Here is a 22,655-nt window from a genome sequence, read left to right on the forward strand (position 1 = left end):
AAGACGGGCGGCCTAATCTACGCGATCGCCCTCAACCCTCTTGATCCCGCTCACCTTGTCCACAATGGGTGCGACAAGGGTCTTGAGCACTTCCAGATCAGCATCCGGCGGCAAGGTCCTGAGGACGTTGGTGAGGTTGAGGCCTGGGTTGCGGAAGGCCACCTTCACCAGCACCTTTTGAAGAGCACCCACATAGATCTTCCGCGACTCGTCAGCCAGCTGCTTTGGGATCTTCTCCCGGAGTCGCTGGAGGGTCGTCGCCACGCCTTTGAAGAACAAGCTGAGCTTGGCGCTGGGTTGGAGGTGCTCATCGGAGGAATACCCGAGATCCTCCATCCCCAGCTGCGCCAGCTCCCCATCGATGGCTGCAGCAACATCCACGAGACCCTCGGTCCAGTGCTCCACATTCTCCCTAAAAGCGTTCTGGGCGGCAGCAGCACCCGCCAACAGCGCCTCGTCGGCCTTGATCTTCTCCTTCAAGGCCACCTCCTGCTCCCTGGCGCCGTCCAGACTCTTGGTCAAAGTAGCCAGCTTCAACTCAAGATCTGTGTTGGAGTCCTTGGCGGCACTAAGCTCCTTGCTCCTATCGGCGAGACGACCCTGCAGCTCGCCATGGGTGTAGGCGTCCTTCTCGCGCTCATGCTTGAGTGCAGCAAGCTCCTCGCCGCTCACCTTGAGATCGGCCTCCAGCTGTGCCACCTTCGTCTCCAGCTCCTTCTTGGCGGCCTCGGCAGCTGCGGCAGCATCCTCTGCTTCCTTGAGAGCCCCGCCAAATGTTTGCTCGCGCGTGGCAAGCTCCTCCTCGTGGCTGTCACGGTTAACCATCCACTACGCCAACTCGCCTTCCTGCGCAGACAGCTTCTCGGCAGCAAGCCGCTGTTGCTCTTCAACTTCAGCCTTCTCGAGGAGGAAGGCTTTCCGCTCCTCGGCGAGTTGCTCCCGCTCCTCTGCCAGGGACCGGAGAGCTTCATGGTTGAAGCCCCGGAGCTCCTCCGCGCTCTTCTCGATGTCCCTTCCCGCCTTCGCGACAAGCGCTTCTCGGGATACCAGCTTGGGCTGTCGGGCGCGGTAGAGCGACAACAGCTTCCGCAGCAGCAGCTCCTCCTCAGGCTCGCCGCTGCTGCTGCTCGGCATGTCGACCAGCGTCAGCCCAGCGGAGGCGAGCAACTCTTCATCGAAGATTTCTCCTTCGATCGGTGCCCTGGAGCTCGACGCCCAGGGGAGCTTGATGAAGATGCCGTCGCCGGCCTTCAAATAGGCGCCGGGCTGGGGCTCTTCGGAGCCTGACGCTGCAGCAGCGGCGGAGGGATCGGCGGTCGGCGTAGCGCCTGACGCTCCTGCGGCCTCGGGGCAGTCAGTGCGATCGCCGGACCCCTCGCCAGCTTCTGCGGCGGCAGCTTTGGCGGCCTCTCCGCCGGCGGGATCATCAGCGCCGGCTTCTTCTTCAGTGACAGCGGCGTCGTCAGTATTGCCACGCGTGTTCTCCTCGCCGGCGACCTCGGTTTCCATCGGCTCCGTGGCAGATGGACCTGACGACCGGAAAAGGGAGAAAAGTCAAGCAAATATTCAACAAGAAAATCAGAAGAAGAAGAACCCAAAGGAAGTTTTCAAGCAAGAGGATTACCTGTACTAGGATCTACAGTCGTGGTCTCCGCCACCGGGGGGTCGCTGGTGCTGTCCCTTGCCGGAGAACTGTCCCTTGCCGGAGACTTCTCCCTTACCGGAAAATTCTCCCTTGCCGGAGAACGTTCCCTTGCTGGGGAATCCTCCCTTGGCGGTGTAGTCGAAGCAGAGGGCATGTCGGGAGCGGCTTCCGGGCACTCCTGGTGAGACTGCTCTGCTCCTACACAAACCAATAGTCAGATGTCAGCAAAGAAGGAGCACCCATGCGCGCCTAACAGCAGGAAGTAAACCATATACTTACGCTGGGGGCTGCACTGGGGGCTGCTTTGGGGAATAGTTGCCGGGTCCGGCAAGGTGGTCTCGGACGCACCCCCTGCTGTCGCGGTGGGTTCGTCCTCGATGACAATCACCGGGACCTTGGCTCTCTTCGTCACTCTCTGGGCCAGAGTCCCAAAAAGGAATGGGTTCGGAGTAAAGCAAATCAGATACAAGACAAAACAACAAGAATTGAAGAACTACAAGTACAGCAAAGAATCTTACTCTTCCTCTTCCTCATCGGAGCTGAGCGCGGAGAGGTCGAAGTCCGGCCCACCTTCGGCGCGACGAGGCGGAGGGGTAGTTTCCCTTAGCCGCTTGGCGGGAGCAGAAGCGGTGGCCCGGGAGGGCCCCGCTCCAGTTGCCGCAGCGGCGTGAGATGCTCCCGCGGCAACAGTGCTTGCCACGGTGGAGCGCATCGCGCGGCGCGGCGGCTGTTGACCCGTCTGCCGTCCCGCTACGTCCACGGCCTTGCGGAGACGCCTTCTTGGTGGAGCTGGGGGCTCCGCTTGTGGCGAGCTGTCTGAAGGTTCGGGCCCGACAAGCTCTCCCTCGCCGGGCTCGCTCGACTCAGCTTCAGGCCCGACAAGCTCTCCCTCGCCGGCAAGCTCCTCTCGCTCGGCAAGGCTTGCCGCTTCTGCTGCCTCTGCCTCCTCCACGGTGAATCCAAACTCGCCCGCGGCAGCTGCTGCCGCCGCCTCTTCCAGCCTGGTGGTGATGCGCTGCATCTCCGCATCGGTGGTGTCGCGAGTAAGGCTCTTCTGTTCATCGGAGCGGACCGGCACTTCTACCAAGCCGTCAAAGAACTCCTGCACGACGTTGTCTGCAGGCTCTTGCCAAGTTGGGACAATTCCATGCGAATCGCACAGCGGCATCATTGCATAGATGCGGTCAAGCGAGGAGTTGTTGCATAGCGGAACGACACCCCTCGGCAACATGAACGCTTCGGGATGTTGAGGATCGCGCTTGAACAGTTCTAGGAGCATCGCGTCCAGTTCCAGGACAGTGAAGTTGAAGTTGAGGCCCGGGCGCAGCCTCATGATATCCGCCACATTCTGGAACTCCCAGGCGGGTCTCCTCCTCTCCTGCAGGGGGGCGATGCGGCGGCGAAGAAAATCTGTGCCAACGGCGCCTACGGTGAGCCCGGCAAGCCTGAGGCATAGGATCCGGGTGACGGCAATCTTCAGCCTATCGTCTTCCGGGGCCACGTTGCTCCAATCGTTGCCGCGCGCTACTGGGGTTTGGCGTTGGGCGGTAAATGGCTGTGGGTTCTCCTCGACAATCCAGCACCAGTCTGCTCTCCATTCCTCCCACTTGCTGCGGAGCTCTCCCTCCAGATAAGCTTCCTTCTTGCCAGCTCTTGAGATCCAGGCGATTCCGCTAGATAAAGGCTCCCCTCTCTCAAGTCGGGGCATAAAGAAGTGGCGAAAAAGAGCTACATTTGGATAGACTCCGACAAAGTTTTCGCAGAGATGTGCGAAAACTGCCATGGTCAGAACGGCATTGGGGGTGAAGTCAAGGACGCGGAAGCCGTAGGTGTTCATAATATCGCAGAAAAACTCAGAGAAAGGCAGGAAGAGCCCGCAGTAGAAGAACAACGCGAAGAAAGGATATCCATTCGGAGCCAGTTCCGAAGCGGCATCTGAGAGTACGTTCGTGCGCGGATGCGCTCGCGTCTCCGTCGAGTAGAAGAGGTAGTAATACTCCCTCAGCTCCTTCGCGGCGAGCTGAGGGGGGAAGATTGCCCGCTCCTTTCGCAGCGCCACGAGCCGCTGCGCCTCGACCGACTTCACAACCTTCCCGGCTTTCGGAGCCATGGAGGAGGTGGTGAGAGAGATCGACGGCGTTGGTGGTGCCGGTGGCGATGTGGGCGGAGCGCTGCTCTCTTTCAGCTTTGGGAAGAAGGGGGGAGCGGCGGAGATTTTTGAGATTGGAGTAGCAACCGGCGAGATGGGCGAACTGCCCCTGTTTCCCTGCTTATAAAGAGGGAGGGGCGGACGTTCCGTCTTTCCGAATAAAGAAACCACCCACGATCTCTCCCACGACGTCGCATTCAATGCGTGCCGTTCGAGGAGGGCGCGGTGGATACAGAGTGAGATACGGCGTAACCCAGGCCACGCGTGCCCGTGCCCTGTTTTGGGCCTGGCCCAACAGCGCTCGACACCGTGTGTGGCCCAGGCCCGGGGGCTCCTGTCGGTGTACTAGAGTAGGGGTACCCTAGTATCCTGAACTTGTGCACGGGCAGTTGCAGCACCCCGCGGCAAGGCTTGCCGGGTGACCGCCAAGGTCCTCCGTGGTTCCTTTGGAGCCATTCAAGAACAAAGTATTTAAGCCAAGGAGACAAGGCCCCGGCAAGAGGAGCTTGCCGGGAAGGCCAACCAAGGAATCTCAAGGAACTTGCCGCGACGCGCCACGCGTCCTGGCGAAGCCCGGTGAGCGACAAGCTTCCGGACGCAACAAGACGACGACCGCGGCAAGGCGCTTGCCGCGGCAAGCTACCACTCTATACCCGCGCTCCAGCACATCCACCAACGTGTCACCCTGGGGCCTTTCCAGGCGCGCGTGGCAAGAGGCTGTGCAGCCAGCGGTGCGGTGGCAAGCGACGCTGACAAGATTACCATCGTGGCGAGCGGTGGCGTCCCTGACGGTCCCTTTTTGCACTATTTGGGCGACGTAGACGGGCATTTAATGCCTTTGTCCCCTGCCGTCAGGGTTAGGTATGAAACACTGTACAGGTAGTTGTACCAACCGCAATTCCATTTCCATTTTTACCCTTGTCTACGTTGCCACCTGTCGGAGACCCCTTTAGCATATAAAAGGAGGCCCATGCGCAAAGTAGAAAGGGGTTCGAAGGCAGAAAAACACTCACGCTCGGTCTCATTAGAAGCTAGTGTGTACTGTAGCACTCAGCGCTCTCGAGCAAGAACTCAATACACTCAGACATGCAGCAGTAAGAGTGTTATCTCTCCGGAGAGCTCCGAAGCTGGGTAAACTGCTCGTGTGCTTCGCCTCGATCCGCTCTTCGTGCGATCTCCGCCCCCCACCGAACCGAAAGGGGCACGGTCCGCCGGTCCCGTAGGTGTTCGTGGATCAGTTTCCCCGACATATGCCTCCCACGGATGATAAACCTTAGGTCATCCACTTGAGGGAAATTTGCTACTATCCTACAAACCTTTGCACTTGGAGGCCCAACAACGTCTACAAGGAGAAGGTTGCGTAGTAGACATCAAGCTCTTTTCTGGCGCCGTTGCTGAGGAGGTGAGTGCTTGAAGGTATATCTTTAGATCTTGCAATCGAATCTTTTAGTTTCTTGTTTCATCACTAGTTTAGTTTATGAAAGAAAACTACAAAAAATGGAATTGAGGGTGCCTCATATGCTTCATCTTTTTAATATCGTTCATGAAAATAAGGATTCCGATAATTGTGCCAAAGTGTTAGAAGAAGAATGCATTAGAATGTTTGGCACTAAATTTTTGAATGATGAGCATGATTATAATGTTGTTAGTATGAACTCTTTGAATATCCATAGTACTAATGATGATTGCACTAGTCATGATGAAAATGTCTCTTATAAGCATGTCAACTTTTGTGGAGTGCATAGAGTTTGCAAGTACACACCAAATAGGGAAGATAGATTTTTCAAGAGGCATAAGTATTTAGAAACTAAATGGTTGCAAGAGAGGCTAGAAGTTTGTGCTGAAAATTTAAAATTTCTTTGCCATCCTTGTGAACTTTGCAATGAACGTGATCATTTAAATCTCCAATGCAAATTGTTTCATGATCGAGCGTGTCCAAAAATTGTGATGACTTGATTTCCCTTGCAAATCATAATGAACTTAGTATTCTTATGGGTTATGAAGAAATGAAACGTTTAACTAAGAATCTTCCAGAGTTTGTCCTTGATAAAGTTCTTGATTTTGATCTAGAGGAAATTTATATGTATTGTGCGGAGAATTGCATTGAAAATCCTTACATTGCCAATTACATAAAATCAAGAAAACAAATAGAAGATGAAGAGAATACTAATGAAAGGGAAGAGATTTCCCAATATCCTCCTATTCTTTCTTATGATGAATTAGGTAACGAGGAGGAGCCTTCTATTCAACCAATCTCATTAATAAGGAGCTCCAAAAAGAGGGTTAACCCCACACATGATGCGAAGAAGAAAAAGAAAAGACGTAGAAGCAGAGGTAAAAAGGTACCCCTTCCAAATGATGTTGCTCTTATTACTCATTGTGATGATGATAATTCCTATACTATTGGTGCTATCCATACTATTAATCATGAGAGTGATTATGCTTATGATATGAAAAGGCCCAAGCTTGGGGATGCTATGTTTGATGAGAATGACATGTTTGAGAATTTATTTGCTGCAATTAATGTTTGTCCCAAGCTTGGGGATGCTATGTTTAATGAAGATGATATTTTTAGTCTCCCAAGTTTTGATATTTAAATTTATTATGATGATAGCATGCCTCCTACCTATGATGATTATATTGATGAAAGTGGGTTTGGAAGAGTGTCAACTTTATAAAGTAATGATCCCACTATTTTGGAGGGTGTTGAATCTTATTGTGATAATTATAAAAGTGGATTTGGAGAGGTCATGACTTTATTTAGTGATGATTCCACTATCTTGGAAGAGGTTTCAATTGATTATGATGAGAACAAAGTTGCTACTTATGATGTTTATTGTGATGACACTTATGTTATAAAAAGTAGTGATGATTATATTAAAACTTGTCATGATTATGATTACCCTTTTTCTAAACATTACTCTTTTAATGTGGAAAAAATTTATAGTGTTCGAGTTTCTTATGATACTCCCACTATTCCGAATGAGAAGAATTTTGCGTATGTGGGCAGTAGTAAATTTTCTATGCTTGTAGATCATGAAAATAACGCTTTATGTGATGGTTATATTGTTGAATTCATTCATGATTGTACTGAAATTTTTTATGAGGGAGGAATATATGCTTGTAGGAATTGCAATAATATTAAGTTAGCTCTCTATGTGTTGAAAATCTTGAAGTTATGCTTGTTTTGCTTTCCTATGCTAGTTGATTCTTGTTCTCATAAATAGTTTGCTCACAAAAACCCTATGCATAGGAAGTGGGTTAGACTTAAATGTGCTAGTCATATTCTTCATGATGCTCCCGTTATGTTTCAATTCTTATCTTTTATGTGAGCATCATTGTGATCATCATGCCTAGCTAAAAAGGCATTAAAGAAAAGCGCTTGTTAGGAGACAACCCAATATTTACCTTTACTATTTTTGTGTGTTCACATGATTATGCTACTGTAGAAATCATGTTTTATAGCTTTTGTTTCAATAAAGTGCCAAGTAAGACCTTTAGGATAGCTTACGGTGATAGTTGTGTTGATCCTGCTAAAAATCAGAAACTTTTGCACCTAGTAAATTAGTTTTGATAATTCACAGAAACATGATTTTGATCTTTTTGAGAACTGATGACAGTGAGATTTTCTCACTGCCTTTTGAAAATAATAAATGAAAGTTAGGGGGGGTTAGATAGTCCAGCACTGTACAAATTACATTGGGTGGGGGGAGGGGGGGTTAAGAGCACCAACAGAAACTAACCAAGAAGGGTAAATCAAAGTAAATCAACTACAGACAGAATGAAAGGCCTCTGCTCCTGCTTTGATCGATGAACCAGCATGGCAAAGTCTTGTTTAAACCTGTTCCTCCAAGAATCAAAAGAAGGTTGCACCCCTCGGAAGTGTTTATCATTCCTTTCCTTCTAGATCCCCTAGGCAGCCACTGCAAAAACCTCTAAAAACATCGGCCTAGCCCATCTGTCCTTGCCCTCATGAATCATTCTGATCCAATCTGTGTTATTTGCCCAATGAATCCCGAAAGCATTCCAACACCTCTTGCTGAAAGGGGAGGTGAAAAAGAGGTGCACAATATCTTCCTCAGGCGGATGTTGACAAAGTAGGCAAGTATAGTCATCATTCTGGATTCTGAAATGCCTCCTCCTGAGCATATTTCTGGTGTTTAGCCTATCTGCCAACAGTAGCCACAAGAACACTTTCCATTGCATTGTACATTTGGTTTTCCAGACCCAACCAAAAACCTCATCAGCATGTATCTGGCTGAAACAGTGAGCATAGTATTTCGAGGATCGAAATACATCACCACCCCAAACACAGTACCAGACATCCTTGTCATCCGACAGCGTTGTCTCCCTGGTATCCAGCTGCAGTCCTGCAACCTCATTCCTCGCCTCAAGGGATAAAGGTAAGTTGAACACCTCTCCCAACCTCTCGGAGGACAGCAGTTTCCTCATAGACACGTCAGGTTCCAAAGCAAACGAAAAGGCTCTCGGGTATTTCTCTTGAAAAATTTCAGTATTCCAATTATCTTTCCAAAACAGGACCGTGTCCCCAGCCGACACTACCGATTGGGTGCCCCTTTGTATACATCAGATAATTGCATGAGATATCTCCACCAGAAGGATCCACAAGGGTCGGAGGCATGAGGAACTTTGCCCACACAGTATGAATCCCAGATCAAGTTAACCCATGGGACATCATATTTGTTATAGAACTTGTGAAGTTGCTTCAATAACAGCCCCTGGTTTTGAGTTTTGAGATCAATGATCCCCAGCCCTCCTTTGTTCTTGGGTTTGCACACCATATCCCAAGCTACCAGCGAGCTACCTCTGATCCCATCATCTGACCTCCTCACCCAAAGACATGATCTGCGTAATTTATCAAGGTGCTCAATTATTCTTGGGTTTATTTTGATGGAGCACATAGCGTAAATGGCTAGAGAGGTAACCACTGAATTGAGCAATGTAAGCTTTGAGCCATAATCCAGCAGAGAAGCTGCCACCGGCACCCTCCTCTGCACTGTCATGACCAGTGGCATCAGGTCAGTGACGCTTGGGCGCGTGGTGCCCATCAGCAAACCCAAGTAAGTGAACGGCATGCCACCAATGCAGCAGCCAAAAATGGTTGCAACCTCCCCCGCCAGCACAGGATCAGTGTTTATGGGAACCAAAGTTGACTTGTGGAAGTTGATCTTCAGACCGACCGACTTGGTGTAATCAACCAAAATAGACTTCAACACTTGCGCTTGTGAGATACAAGCAGGGAACACAGCGATCGTGTCGTCAGTGTACTGAATTACCGGAAAGTTATAGTCAGATGTGGGCAATGGTAACTGCAGTAAACCAGATCGACATGCATCATTGATTATTGACTGTAAGAGGTCGGCAGCCAGCACAAAGACAGTCAAATTGTTTCCCAGGGGTTCCATTGAGCAAAACTGAAGAACTCCCAGAGGTAAAGATACATTTGATCCACCCCAGCCATTTCTCATTGAAGCCCATATGCTTCATTATCTCAATCATCGGTTCATGCTGGATAGTGTCGAAAGCTTTCGCAAAATCCAGCTTCCGAATACAACAGGCTTTCCCCGATGCTTGGCATTGGTGAATGTATTCAAATGCCCAGGCCAAGGAATCCTGGATAGATCTCCCTTTCAGAAATCTGTACTGATTCTTGTGAATGATTTTGAGTATAAGCTTCTGCAAATGGTTAGCCAACAATTTAGTAATGAGTTTCAGACAACAGTTTAGTAATGTGATGGGCCTGAAATCATTAGCGGTCTCTGGAGACTGGATTTTGGGGATGAGAGTTATGAAACCCGAGTTTAGACTCTGAAGATCAATGACACCCTCATAGAAATCATTGCAGAGCCTATAGAAATCCTCTTTGATAATATGCCAACACGATTTCAGAAAGCACCCGTTGAAACCATCAGGGCCAGGAGCTCTGTCTGACGGCATCTCACGAACTACTCTGTCAATCTCATCATTTGTGAAAGGTGTGGTTAACTGCTCAAGCCCCTCAACCTTTTTAATGATTCTAGATAGGTCAAACTTCATTTCATAATCTCCTTTCACGCCCAATCTCCCCCTGTAGAAGTCAAATAATTCCTTTGCTTTCCCCAAATGATCAGAAACCACCGTGCCATCCTGAAGTTTAAGTGAAGCTATGGAATTTTTTCGGTATCTTTCCGAGGCAGCAGAGTGAAAGAATTTGGTGTTGTCACCTCCACAAGTAAACCAGCGGACCGTGTACCTCTTTCTCCAGTATTCTCGTTTGTAGCCAAGAGTGTAACAAGGTGGTTTTTGAGGATCACCCTAAAGTTAGCTTCAGGTACAGTGAGTGCTCTTTTGTCTTCGATATTATCAAGTTCCAGGAGAGCCCAGTTGGAATTATCGATGCACAAGTTCAAACGAGAAGTCTGCCTACTCCATCGTTTAAGAGCATATCTTAAGTTCTTAAGCTTTTTGCACAAAAGTTGGGTAGAGTTTGGAGCATAGCATCATTTCTCCCATGTTGATTGTACCAGATCAAAGAAACCAGGATGAGCTATCCAAAAAATTTCAAACCTAAACACCTTACTCTTAGGGACCAATGTTTCAATCGAGATCATGCAAGAAGTGTGGTCAGACACTGGCTTGGGTAGGGGGCCCACTGTTGTGTTAGGATAATTTGAGGTCCAATTGGAGGAGGTGAAGAACCAATCTATTTGCTCAAGCAATGGATCATTCTGCATAGTGCTCCACGTGAATTGTCTACCCTTAATCGGCAACTCGACAAGTGCCTGAGTGTGAATGAAATCATTAAAGGTAAGCATGTCATTAACATCCCCTCCCGGTTTGTTACGATTATCCGGAGCTCTGATGTAATTAAAAACCCCACAGTAAGCCAATCCTCAACATCAGGTATATCCAGATCAAACAGCCAAGATGTGAATGCAGATCTACCTGGCCCAGAGCATGGACCATAAACATTAACTAATTACCAGGAGCGTGCTGTATGCATTGAAGTGAACTGAACGCCCAAAGCAAAAGATTCAGAGCAGAAAACACTGCCAAAGAAAACACTGCTGTCCCACAACACAATTAAACCACCAGAGGCCCCTTGGGCAGGCACAAATTCAAACCTATCAAATTTTTTGGGGCAGAAAAGTTTAACAAAAGAAGGATCAAAGGTAGCACGCTTAGTTTCTTCTAAGCAGATTACTGAACAACCACTACTACTAATAGCATTACAGAGCGCCAATTGCTTCTTGTCCGAGTTGATCCCTCGAACATTCCAGCAGAGAACCTTCCACGCCTTATGCTGCATTGGGGTCACTGACTGCATTCCTGCGTCCACCTTGGATAGCAAGCAGCTTCCCTGCGCTTAGCTGGCTCGGATGAACACCACACATATTAGTCCCAATGGACTGAATAGCATGGATAGAAGTAAGAGGTGGGACAGTATCAAATACCTTATCATGCCGCTTAGAGTTAGAGGTGCCACCAATGGAGGGACCAGGAAGCGAGGGATCTTTCCTAGGCTTAACCTTGGACGTTGTAGATCGCTTGTCAGACAGTGGAGGCACTCTGAACTCATCATACTTGTTTGCGCGAGTACTGCGACAAAGAAAGACAATGTCCACATGAGCTGGCTCATTGAGCATCATGCGCCCGATTGGGTCAGCAGAATTATCCACAACTGCAGGCATCTCCAAACTCAGAGTGACATCTGGCAGTGTTATATCTGAAACAGGCACCTCCAAGCTGGACACATCCAAAGAGGAAGACAAAACAAGCACCAACCCCACGCTGAAAGCAGAACTGAATATGCGACCAAACACATCCGATTCAGGACCCACAATAGCCAGCAAAGGCAAACACATAGAATCAAGCTGAGATCTAATAGCAGCGAATGGATTCAGAGGAAAACGTGCAGAGGTTGGGGTTTCAACCTGCAAAATTGCGCGGGTATAGATCCTATTTAGCATGCCACCCATCCATGCAAGTAAAGCACTGTCAGCAGCAAAATACATAGCAATGTCTGAACCTCCAGCTCTGACAAAGGCGTGCGCTGCAGCATGAACCCCATTGATAAAACTGTCAGCCAACTCTTCCACAAAAGAAACTTCAGGCCACACATCAGACAAGTTATCCACCAGGTTGTGCTCTTGTGGAACAGCATCCATCAGAGAAGGTCCATCATATTCAAAGTATGTTCTGAAACTAAATCCTGTGTACGGAGGTGGTGCCACTGTCCAAGAACTCCAACCATTGTCTTGCACCTAGTCCTGGGCTTGTTCATTGCCATTCCAAGCCGCCTCATTGGCAGCTTGCTGCGCCTGCATCTCATCGATCCTAGCTTTCTACATGATAGTATAGTATGGCTAGGTGTATGGGTGCGGAGATGCATTCAGAAGAGGTGGAGCATCTTCAGTCCCTTGTAACCCGGGAACAACGTCCCTGCCACTCAGCACATAAACTGGGACAGACCAGGAACGGCCCAATCCCGGCAGCACTCCAACCTTGGTGACTAGCAAGCTATGAGGAACTTCCGCGATATCTTTGATGTGACATTTAACCAGGACACGAGCCTTGTTCTCGTTCGGTCTAGGCCAAGCCAGCAGCTTACCGAAGCGAGAGACCGCCTTATGAACATAATGTTCAGTCATGTAGTCCATAGGGAAAGCAAGCATCAAGATCCAAACTTCATACTGAAAAGCAGGCATTCTCATGTTGATTCCTTCATCATGAGGTATTAAAGTGAAATAAGAATCCTCAGTTAAAGCATGAGGACCTTCCCTAATGGCCTCGTCCCTACTCTGAACATCACGAAAAGCCACGCAACCAACAGCAATCGGATAAATAAAGTCATCCTCTATCTGAAACTCCAGGTCTTCCCTAATGATCCGACAAACTTCCTCCAACCAATAGCTTTTCTGATGATCTGGGACTGGAGGGGTGATCTCAATCAAAGCGTACCTGTCGTGGTTCAGCGGCGGCTCATCCACAACCATAGTGCTCCTTTGCAGACGATTATCAGGCCCGCGCTCAATGTGCGCTCTGATGGGGGTGAAAGGGAAAGGCCTGACCGGAAAGTTCGCCATGGCGGCAACACTAGGGTTTTCGAGGGCTGCGGGCTTGGAACAAGGGAAGACGAAGCAGAGGAGAGGGGGGAGGTGGATGAAACTGGGAATACTGCTTCTGATTGGACCCCCGGGGCAGTGGAGTTGACAGATGCGGGGGGAGGGAGTCGTATCAACAAGCAATGAGAGGTGGCCACATCACTAGTACATGGGATTTTCCATTTCACTTGCCATAACTGACCCGGATTTTTACTGTGTGTATCCCACCAACCTGTAGAGCTGATATACTTCCGTTCCCCGAAACTAGGCATAGGTGGTTTGAAGCTCTTGGGCTGCCAACAATAAGTTGGCCCAATCCAACCCCCTAGCAGATAGAATGGCCCAGTAAACTACAGCACCGACATCGCTTAAGCCCAGGACAGCTAGGTCCAATGTGATCATTGCGATTACACACTAGGAAGGTACGTAACTTATGGCCCAACATGCATGTATCTAATCGATCAAACTGGTATTCAGGGCATAAACATTGATCGATGAGACGGATACAATGTTGGCAGAAAATACCTGGGCAATCTGATGCAAGATGTCCATGACGAGAGCAGCTAAGGCATTTCAGCAAACGAGAATCAATATACTCGTGATTTTGATCTGATTCGTTTTTCTCTGGATTGGTACACAAATTTCTCAGGTTTTCCTAATTTAGTAGGATTTTCGGAGTTAAAGAAGTATTTGAGAGTTACAGATTACTACAGACTGTTTTGTTTTTGACAGATTCCGTTTTCTATGTGTTGTTTGCTTATTTTGATGAATCTGTGAGTAATATCGTAGGGTATGAACCATAGAGAAGTTGGAATACAGTAGATATTACACCAATATGAATTTATAATGAGTTCATAACAGTACCTAAGTGGTGATTTATTTTCTTATACTAACAGAGCTTACGAGTTTTCAGTTAAGTTTTGTGTTGTGAAGTTTTCAAGTTTTGGGTAAAGATTCGATGGACTATGGAATAAGGAGTGGCAAGAGCCTATGCTTGGGGATGCCCAAGGCACCCCAAGGTAATATTCAAGGACAACCAAGAGCCTAAGCTTGGGGATGCCCCGGATGGCATCCCCTCTTTCGTCTTCATTCATCGGTAACTTTACTTGGAGCTATATTTTTATTCACCACATGATATGTGTTTTGCTTGGAGCATCATTTTTTATTTTTTTGCTTGCTGTTTGAATAATACCCCAAGATCTGAAATTCTTAAATGTTAGAGAGTATTCACATAGTTGCATAATTATTCGACTACTCATTGATCTTCACTTATATCTTTCGGAGTAGTTTGTCATTTGCTCTAGTGCTTCACTTATATCTTTTTAGAGCACGGTGATGGTTTTATTTTGAAGAAATAGATGAACTATCATGCTTCACTTATATTATTTTGAGAGTCTTAAATAGCATGGTAATTTGCTTTGGTTATAAAATTAGTCCTAATATGATGGGCATCCAAGAAGGATATAATAAAAACTTTCATATAAAGTGCATTGAATACTATGAGAAGTTTGATTTTTTATGATTGTTTTGAGACATGAGGATGGTGATATTATAGTCATTCTAGTTGAGTAATTTTGAATTTAAGGAATACTTGTGTTATAAGTTTTTGATTCCCGTAGCATGCACGTATGGTGAACCGTTATGTGATGAAGTTGGAGCATGATTTATTTATTGATTGTGTGCCTTATGTGTGGTGGTCGGGATCGTGCGATGGTTAACTCCTACCAACCCTTCCCCTAGGAGCATGCTTGTAGTACTTGTTTTGATAACTTGTAGATTTTTGCAATAAGTATGTGAGTTCTTCATGACTAATGTTGATTCCAAGGATTACACGCACTCTCACCCTTCCACCATTGCTAGCCTCCCTTGTGCCGCGCAACTTTCTCCGGTATCATACACCCACCATATACCTTCCTCAAAATAGCCACCATACCTACCTATTATGGTATTTCCATAGCCATTCCGAGATATATTGCCATGCAACTTTCCACCGTTACGTTTATTATGACACACTCCACCATTGTCATATTGCTTTGCATGATCATGTAGTTGACATCGTATTTGTGGCAAAGCCACCATTCATAATTCTTTCATACATGTCACTCTTGATTCATTATACCATTACACCACCGGAGGCATCCACATAGAGTCATATTTTGTTCTAAGATTCTTGAGTTGTAAGTAGATAAAAGTGTGATGATCTTCATGATTAGACCATTGTCCCGTGTGAGGAAAGGATGATGAAAGCAATGATTCCCTCACAAGTTGGGATGAGTCTCCGGACTTTATGAAAAATAAAAGAGGCCAAAGAAGCCAGAATAAAAAAAAGGCCAAAGAAGCCCACCAAAAAAATGAGAGAAAAAGAGAGAAGGGACAATGTTACTATCCTTTTACCACACTTGTGCTTCAAAGTAGCACCATGATCTTCATGATAGTGAGTCTCCTATGTTGTCACCTTCATATGCTTGTGGGAATTTTTCATTATAGAACTTGGATTGTATATTCCAATGATGGGCTTCCTCAAATTGCCCTAGGTCTTCGTGAGCAAGCAAGTTGGATGCACACCCACTTAGTTTCTTTTGTTGAGCTTTCATAAACTTATAGCTCTAGTGCATCTGTTGCATGGCAATACCTACTCACTCACATTGATATCTATTGATGGGCATCTCCATGGCCCATATATATGCCTAGTTGATGTGGGTCTATCTTCTCCTTTTTGTCTTCTCCACAACCACCATTCTATTCCACCTATAGTGCTATGTCCATGGCTCACGCTCATGTATTACGTGAAGATTGAAAAAAGTTAGAAAATACTAAAATATGAAACAATTGCTTGGCTGAAACCGGGGTTGTGCATGATTAAATACTTTGTGTGATGAAGATAGAGCATAGCCAGACTATATGATTTTTTAGGGATAACTTTCTTTAGCCATGTTATTTTGAGAAGACATAATTACTTTGTTAGTATGCTTCAAGTATTATTACTTTTATGTCAAAATTAAACTTTTTTCTTGAATCTTTCGGATCTGAACAATCATGCCACAATAAAGAAAATAACATTGATAATTATGTTAGGTAGCATTCCACATCAAAAATTCTGTTTTTATCATTTACCTACTCAAGGACGAGCAGGAATTAAGCTTGGGGGTGCTTGATAGATCTCCAACGAATCTATAATTTTTTATTGTTCCATGCTATTATATTATCCATCTAGGATGTTTTATATGCATTTATATGCTATTTTATATGATTTTTGGGACTAACCTAATAACCTAGAGCCTAGTGCCAGTTTCTGTTTTCTCCTTGTTTTTGAGTTTTACAGAAAAGGAATACCAAACGGAGTCCAATTGACGTGCCAATTTTTGATGATTTTTTATGGACCAAAAGAAGCCCTTGGAGTGAAAGAGTTGGGCCAGAAGAGTCCCGGGCTGCCCACGAGGGTGGGGGCGCGCCCACCCCCTGGGCACGCCCCCCCTGTCTCGTGGACAACCCGAAGACCCCCCTGACGTGAGACCTACGCCAAAAATTCCTATAAATACAAAAACCTCTAGAAAATAACCGAGATCGGGAGTTCCGCCACTGCAAGCCTCTGTAGCCACCAAAAACCAATCGTGACCCTGTCCCGGCACCCTTCCGGAGGGGGGATCCATCAACGATGGCCATCTTCATCACCCCGATGCTCTCCATGACGACGAGGGAGTAGTTCACCCTTGGGGCTGAGGGTATGTACCAGTAGCTATGTGTTTGATCTCTCTCTCTCTCTCGTGTTCTTCATTTGGCATGATCTTGATGTACCGCAAGCTTTGCTACTATAGTTGGATCTTATGATGTTTCTCCCCCTCTACTCTCTTGTAATGGATTGAGTTTTCCCTTTGACGTTATCTTATCGGATTGAGTCTATAAGGATTTGAGAACACTTGATGTATGTCTTGCATGTGCTTATGTGTTGTGACAATGTGATATTCACGTGATCTACTTGATGTACGTTTTGGTGATCAACTTGTGGGTTCAGTAACATTGTGAACTAATGCTTAGGGGTTGGCACATGTTTTCGTCTTGACTCTCCGGTAGAAACTTTGGGGCACTCTTTGAAGTACTTTGTGTTGGTTGAATAGATGAATCTGAGATTGTGTGATGCATATCGTATAATAATGCCCATGTATACCTGAGGTGACATTGGAGTATCTAGGTGACATTAGGGGTTTGGTTGATTTGTGTCTTAAGGTGTTATTCTAGTATGAACTCTATGATAGATCGAACGGAAAGAATAGCTTCATGTTATTTTACTACGTACTCTTGAATAGATCGATCAGAAAGGATAACTTTGAGGTGGTTTTGTACCCTACAATAATCTGTTCGTTTGTTCTCCGCTATTAGTGACTTTGGAGTGACTCTTTGTTGCATGTTGAGGGATAGTTATATGATCCAGTTATGTTATTATTGTTGAGATAACTTGCACTAGTGAAAGTATGAACCCTAGGCCTTGTTTCCTAGCATTGCAATACCGTTTACGCTCACTTTTACCACTTGTTACCTTGCTGTTTTTATATTTTCAGATTACAAATATTCATATCTACCATTCATATTGCACTTGTATCACCATCTCTTTGTTGAACTAGTGCACCTATACAATTTACCATTGTATTGGGTGTGTTGGGGACACAAGAGACTCTTTGTTATTTGGTTGCAGGGTTGCTTGAGAGAGACCATCTTCATCCTACGCCTCCCATGGATTGATAAACCTTAGGTAATCCACTTGAGGGAAATTTGCTACTGTCCTACAAACCTCTGCACTTGAAGGCCCAACAACATCTACAAGGAGAAGGTTCCATAGTAGACATCAATAGGCGGTTCCCAAATAGAAAATAAAGTTCATTCCTTTTCCACCATTCCTTCACAATCCATGGCTGGCCATATCCATGGTTCCTTCCATACCAACACTTTCCAAGGAATTTATTATTTGATAACATCAAGTAAATTTCTTTTTCATTTCGGGACTGGGCATCCCTATTACCGTCGTACTCTCGTGCAATGATAAGTGAATAAACACTCAACTTGAGAATAACACATCTAGCATGGAAAATATTGGCCACCCCATACCCTTTATGAGTGGTACAAGCACACAAAAAGGAAATTTATTTTGAAAATTAGAGATGGCACATACGAATTTGCTTAGAACGGCATGGAAGTACCGCATATAGGTAGGTATGGTGGACTCATATGGCAAAACTGGTTTTAAGGATGGTGGGTGCACAAGTAGTATTTATACTTAGTACAAGTGGAGGCTAGCAAAAAGATTGAGAAGCAACCAACCAAGAAATGGAAAATCACGTAAGGGAGCATTAAGCATAACTAACACCGATAATGCACCACAAGTAGGATATACTTGCATTGCATGACTATTGACTTTCCTGCTTGCATAGGGAATCACAAACCTTAACACCAATATTCTTACTAAAGCATATTTACTCACCAACATGACTCACATATCACAATCATCATATCTCAAAACTATTACAAAGAATCAAGTTTATTTTGTCCAATGATCTTTGGGACTAGTTTCATATATTGCAATTGCTTTGACAAGCTCAAACAAATCTAAGTGAAGAACATGAGCATAAAGATTTTCATCTCTCAAAATAATATAAGTGAAGCATGAGAGAATTTCTTAAAAAAATTTACTAACTCTTAAATAAATCTAAGTGAAGCATGAGAGAGTTTCTTCAAAAATATTAACGCACACCATGCTCAAAAAGATATAAGTGAAGCACTAGAGCAATTCCATAGCTCAAAAATTTTAAGTGAAGCATAGAGCAATTCTAATAAACCATAGCATAATTTTGGATTTCTAAAATAGGTGTGTCCATCAAGGATAATTATGACAAACTAAAAATCAAAACAAGCAAAGACTCATATAATACAAGACGCTCCAAGCAAAACTCATGATATGTGACGAATAAAAATATAGCTCCAAGTAAAATACCGATGGTCATTAGAAGAAAGATGGTATGACACTCGGGGCATCCCCAAGCTTAGTTTCCTGTTTCTCCTTGTCTTGGGGTGCCATGGAGCCTCCCCAAGCTTAGGATCTTCTTACTCCTTATTCCTTCATCCATCGTGATCTCACCCAAAACTTGAAAACTTCAATCACACAAAACTTTACAAAACCTTCATGATATCCGTTAGTATAAGAAAGCAAATCACTACTGTAAGTAACATTGTAAACCCATTCATATTTTGTTATTGCATTATATATACTGTATTCAAACTTTACCATGGCTTATACCCCCGATACAATCCATAGATTCATCAAAATAAGCACACAATGCAACAAAAACAGAATCTGTCAAAAACAGAACAATCTGTAGTAATCAGGGAACTTCGTATACTTCTGTAACTCCAAATATTCTAAAAAACTAGGAAAGTGTGGGTAATTTGTATAAACATCTTGTGTAAAAAATTCAGAGCAAAATACGTTATTGTAATTTATTAAAATTATTTTACTGGGCGCAAAAGTTTCTATTTTTCGACAAGATCAAATCAACTATCACCCAACATGATACCAAAGGTTTAGCTTGGCACAAAAACTAATTGAAACATAAAAACACAATAAAATAGAGGCATAATTGTGAAAATGCTCAAGAACAGAAAGAAAATGGAAAAAATAAATTTTATGCATTGGGTTGCCTCCCAACAAGCGCTATCGTTCTACGCCCCTAGCTAGGCATAATTCAGAGATTCAACTACTGTCATCTTTAGGTTTAGATCCATAGGATGCCCTCATGATTAATTCATATGGTGGCTTAATTATTGTTTTAGGGAAGCGTTCCATACCCTTTCTTAGTGGAAATTGAAATTTAATATTGCCTTCTTTCATATCAATCACGACACCTATAGTGCGTAAAAACGGTCTACCAAGAATAATTGGACAAGACGGATTGCAATCAATATCAAGAATAATAAAGTCTGTGGGCACATAATTTCTATTTGCAAGAATAGAAAATCATTAATTCTTCACAAAGGCTTTTTAATAGTAGAATCCGCCAAGTGCAAATTAAGAGAACATTCTTCAATATCGGTAAGACCAAGTACATCACATAAAGATTTCAGAATTTTGGAAACACTAGCACCCAAATCACATAAAGCAAAACACTCATAATTTTTAATCTTGACTCTGATGGTAGGTTCCCATTCATCACGTAATTTTCTAGAATTGAAACTTCTAATTCCAACTCTTCTTCAAAAGCTTTCATCATGGCATCGACAATATGTTTAGTAAAAGCTTTGTTTTGTTCATAAACACGGGGTGAGATTATCATGGATTGCAACAAAGAAATACATTCAAGTAAAGAGCAATTATCATAATTAAGTCTTTGTAATCCAATAGAGTGGGCATATTAAAGTTTTGACCTCTCCAAACCCACTTGTATCAATTTTTTCATCAAGATTTTCACCCTCCGAATTATTGGGACGCCTTCTAGATAAAGATGACTCTTCTCCAGTCCCTTTATCGTCAATTTTAATTTTACTAAACAAGGAATCAATAGAAGAAACACCAATTACTTTAAGATCTTCATCATTTTTATGAAAGCAATCACTAGAAAACGCTCTTTTTGAAAATTTCCTTTTAGCTCTAAGCATAGCGGTTCTTTTCTTACTTTCATCCATAGAAACATATACAGCTTTAATTGATTCATCAAATTTGGGTACAAAAGCTTTCAACTTGATATTTTGTACACTGTGAGAAATTCTAGCAATGCTTCTAGACATATCATCAATTTTATTCAACTTTTCTTTTATCTAGCATTGAATTTTTTTGACCATTGATAAATTCATCAATATTATTCTCAAGATCAAGGTGTTCCTAATATTATTGTAAGAAGAATTACCATAATTATTAGAGGAATTTCTAGGAAAAGGCCTAGGATTAAAATTACCTCTATAAGCATTGTTATTGAAATTATTTTGTGAGATACAATTCACATCCACGGCATCACTATTTTACTCAATCAAAGTAGACAAAGGCATATCATTAAGATCAATAGGAGCACTATTACTAGCAACATTTTCATAAGAGCATCAACTTTTTCACTCGATGAATTTATTTCTTCAACCGAATTAACTTTTTTACTACTAGGTGCTCTTTCGGTATGCCATTCTGAATAATTCAGCATAATATTATCAACAAATTTAGTAGCTTCACCCAAAGTAATTTCCATAAAAGTACCACCAGCGGCGGAATCTATAAGATTTCTAGAGACAAAACTCAATCCCGCATAAAAGTTTTGTATGATCATCCAAAGATTTAAACCATGAGTAGGACAATTTCTTAGCATCAATTTCATTCTTTCCCAAGATTGTGCAACATGTTCATGCTCAGGTTGCTTAAAATTCATGATATGAGTTCTAAGGGAAATAATTTTCGCAGGCAGAAAATACTTAGTAATAAAAGCATCTTTGCACTTGTCCCAAGAATCAATACTATTGTGAGGCAAAGAAGAAAACCAAAATTTTGCATGATCCCTCAAAGAGAAAGGAAATAATTTCAACTTGACAATATCATTGTCCACATCCTTTTTATTTTGCATATCGCATAATTTTCTCATTGTGTTTAGATGGGATGCGACATCCTCATTTGGTGTACCGGAAAACTGATCTTTCATAACAAGATTCAACAAAGTGGCATTAATATCACAAGATTCCGCTCTAGTGGTAGGAGGAGCAAACGGATTGCTAATAAAATCATTGTTATTTTATTGAAAAAATCACACAACTTGGTGTTTTCTTGAGTCATCGTGACTATGCAAACAAGATTGCAAACAGATCTGACAAGAAAAAGGCGAACAAAAAAGAGCGCGAATAAAACAACAAATTTTTGTGAAGTGGGGAAGATGAAAACAAGAGGCAAATGGTGAATAATGTAAATAGCAAGGATATGAGATTTGTGATTAGGAACCTGATAGATGTTGATGTTGTCTCCTCGACAATGGCACCAGAAAATCTCCTTGATGAGAGCTCGTATCTGCGTCAGTATTTTCCCCAAGAGGAAGGGATGATGCAGCACAACTTCGTTTGGTATTTCCCTCAGTTATGAAACCAAGTTTATCGAACTAGTAGGAGAACCAAGCAACTGTAACGCCCGGATAATTAGGCTACAGTAAAACTCTTTTAATGATGCCATGTCATCCGTGTTACTGTTGCTAATCAAGTGGTAGTTCAAAATCATTGCAAATTCAAAATATGAATTAGTGACAAACACCCTAAGTTTTCAAAAGGCAAAGCGAAAATGTTCGGGGGTTGCCAAATATTGCACTGGTAATTATGGTGAAGCAAACACCATTTTATAAAATGCCTAAATGCCCTAAAACTAAATAAAACAGAAAGGGAAATAAATAAAAGAAAGAGATTACAAAAAAAAAAGAAAACACAAAAGGGGGGGGAGCCCCTGGACCAGGCAGCCCAACCCACCCGCACGGCCACCACCCAACCCCCTGGCCCGCAGTCAGCCTGGCCGGCCCAGCCGGCCCAGCCCCCGCACAGCGTCCCCTTCCCCTGTTCCCCCGACCCGGGTCGGAACAGGGCGCGTCCCCGCCGAACCCACCTCGCCGGCGACGAGGCGTGGGGATAAGGACGCCGACGCCGCGCCCCCTCGGTCTCCCCTCCCACTCGCCCCCACGCTCGCCCTCGGCCCCCGCGCCTCTCCCTCTCCCTCTCCCCTCCAGATCCATCTCCCCCTCCTTCCCCTCCGTAACCGAGC

Source organism: Triticum dicoccoides, chromosome 5B, assembly GCF_002162155.2.
Source record: "Triticum dicoccoides isolate Atlit2015 ecotype Zavitan chromosome 5B, WEW_v2.0, whole genome shotgun sequence".
NCBI classification, from domain to species: Eukaryota; Viridiplantae; Streptophyta; class Magnoliopsida; order Poales; family Poaceae; genus Triticum; species Triticum dicoccoides.